Genomic DNA, 3186 nt, shown 5'->3' with positions numbered 1-3186 from the left:
GCGCATTCAGTTACTCGAAAAAGCTACGAGCCGTGACGTGATGGCGCTCTTGACAACGTCAAGGTGCGTCAGGCACCGAAACGCGCCGGTACATTCCCAGCGTAAAGAGAAAGAAAGTGGAAGAATGTACAGTACAGGACACTTAAACAAAACTTGAGAAGTCTGAACATGCGTATGACGTGTTCAGATGTTTGAGAACGATGCCGGGAATGGGTACCCACCATCCAGGTGCGTCAGGCAGGCGGCCGCATTATAGCCTAATTCATGGGTTTAACGTGATTAGAGTTCATGCATGGCCTGCGAGATGTGCGTCCAAAAGCGGATCTCTGGGGGCAGCATTCCATTGCGGCGAAACGCATTCCGTTACCTCTCATTCGTGTCGAGAATTGCGAAAGCTTGGTGACGTTAAATGACGTCGCGCGAGAAGGACCTGAAACAGGGGGCGCACTGCTCGCCGAACTGCCAGCCAATCAGTAGTGGAGGCCGATATGGACAGTCCACAAGGTGGATACAACGAGAATCGCGCCCCAGGATTCTTCAATCATACGAGTTGCGCAACTCCCCATAGGCCCCATGTATCAATATCCGAAATCGCCATTGGCCAAAATCGTGGGGTGTGCTGCTTGTCGCGTCAAACGGTTGACCAAAAAGAAACTATTAAACGCTATATCTTGTGTTTTGCGTTGCGCAGAGCCCGTGACAAAATGGCAGCACAAAAAGTAGCGGCGTGTCTGTGTTTTGAATTGCTGCTACCAGATGGCGCGAGCCTGCAGACCCCCGTCGAATCGGCCATGGGCATGTCCGGATTTCGGAACGCAGTTTCGCCCAACTGGTAAGATCAAAGAACTCTTCCCTTAAGTACGTCGACGCACCGAACTCGCACAACAAACTCCCAGCATAAGAAGAAAGCAAGTGGACGAAATGTACCGTAACAGAACACTTAAAACAAACTTGACAAGTCTGTCCTTGCATATGAGCGTGTTCCAGATGCCTGAGAACGATGCAGGGAATGCGTACCGACCTTCCCAGGTGGTTAGACGGGCGCACCACCGCCGGATGGCGGCCGCATAAACTAATTCGAGCGCTAACGTGATCACAGAATCATAGTTGATACACGGCTTCCGAGATTCGCGCGGCCAGAAGCGGATCTCTGGAAGTCGCTCTCGTTGCGCTGAAGAACATTGAAAGTTCTGTGACGTCAAATTGACGTTGCGGAAGAGGAACCATAAACAGAGGGCCCGCCGCTGAGCGAGCTCCAGCGAATCAGCGGCAGCCGAAATGGAAAATTCGTTTAGCGGATGGACACATCGACAATAGCTTCGCTTAACTCAGCACGCCCGCGAACGCTCTGGTGAAACTTTGGCCGACTTTGGCCGGAGCGCAAGATTCATGGGCGTGTTCTGACTGATACTCACGCGCGTTGCCGATCAGAAACAGCTGCGTACTGAGAAACGTGAAGCAACTACACGGAACACGGTACAGGCGTCTAGCTTAGCTTAAAAGCAAGCGTCTCCGAGCTCCTACGTGTGTGACAAAGGCAATGGAACAGCGGATATGAGGACCGAAATAATGCAGAGAGATTGCAGCAGCGCCCAGATTCACATAGGTAGGCAGGTAACTGGAAATGCTGGTGCCCAACCGCGCCCGTAAGTATATAGTCAAGGTGCGCGAAAGAAAACAACGGAAAATTGAAGACAGGTGACGCGGAAGGTAATGCATGGGGTGCCAATATGCGCGCTTTCTCAAGCATCGAGGCAAACTAGTAAAGGAGGTCCAACAGCGCCGCCTCACCACATCTCCGCACCGTCGTAAAGAAGGGCATTGGGAGACGATGCGAAAGCTAAATGTAGCTCTCGCAAATCTTTGCTCCTACTACATCTTTGTGAAAACTTCTTTCGACTGTATATCTCCGGGAGGCGTCAAATCCATTCAATGCGTTATTATTAGAAAGCGCGAGGAGTGGTTCAGGGCACCTTTACAAAAACATTTTAGTCTGGTTATTTTCCTGCCAACTTTCCGGCTAACCACACTGACGAAGACACAGAAAGAAAGAGAACACATCGCTGGACTAGAAAATGAAAGTTTATTGATAATTTCTAATGAGCAGAGAGGTACACCGGCCTGGCACTCGGTGTTGTGGAAAGTCATTTCTCTAAAAGGTGGCCTCTCCTAACAAAACTCTAACAAAACTATTTCAACGGGAGTTATCCCGGAGTTATGCATTCGAATTCAAACCACTGTAGGAAACTAACTAATGAGTTAACGCAAACTAACTTTGTTTGGGCGACCCATCTTTTGAAGAACACTGTAATGCAAACCTCCTTGATATTAACAGAACTTTTTCAGAGTCCATTGTTTCTGACATGTTGCCCGGCGATTGGAAGGTGGGCAAGGTCGTACCGTTATTCAAGCCTAGTGACGCTCCTTTTTTTACTTACGTATCATTTAGCCAACTTTATTTAACTTCCTAGAGCCCGGAGTTATCCCGGAGTTATGCATTCGAATTCAAACCACTGTAGGAAACTAACTAATGAGTTAACGCAAACTAACTTTGTTTGGGCGACCCATCTTTTGAAGAACACTGTAATGCAAACCTCCTTGATATTAACAGAACTTTTTCAGAGTCCATTGTTTCTGACATGTTGCCCGGCGATTGGAAGGTGGGCAAGGTCGTACCGTTATTCAAGCCTAGTGACGCTCCTTTTTTTACTTACGTATCATTTAGCCAACTTTATTTAACTTCCTAGAGTCTACTGTATACTGCTTGTGATGAAGCACAAATGATTTCGTAAATCAGTTTGACGTAAGACGCAGCTAATTTAATGAGCCAATTACCTTTTCGCTAGTGTATTCTTAGATTGCCAGAAGGCATTTCACCTAATTCTTTCTCACGTGGGAAAGCAATATCCTCCGCAACGCCAGCCTAAAGGCCTGACTCCGGGCAATTAGAAAAGATGAAGAGGTGGCCGTCAGACACCACCTGAACGCCTCCTCCCTTGAAAAAACAAATTTTACTAAATAAATTGGTATCTCTCTCACTCACTATTTCAATTAAAGTTAAGCAAGGTGAGCATTGTCCCCAACATTTCTGTTTGCATTTACAACTTTGAACAGAACGCAATTTGCGACAGCTAACGATTCTGACGCTCTACCTCCCCGGTTACTTCTGCTGTGCCGTAGAGTTCT

The sequence above is a fragment of the Rhipicephalus sanguineus genome, chromosome 1, assembly GCF_013339695.2.
Source record: "Rhipicephalus sanguineus isolate Rsan-2018 chromosome 1, BIME_Rsan_1.4, whole genome shotgun sequence".
Taxonomy (NCBI): Eukaryota; Metazoa; Arthropoda; class Arachnida; order Ixodida; family Ixodidae; genus Rhipicephalus; species Rhipicephalus sanguineus.
Note: the sequence above shows the minus strand (reverse complement) of the source record.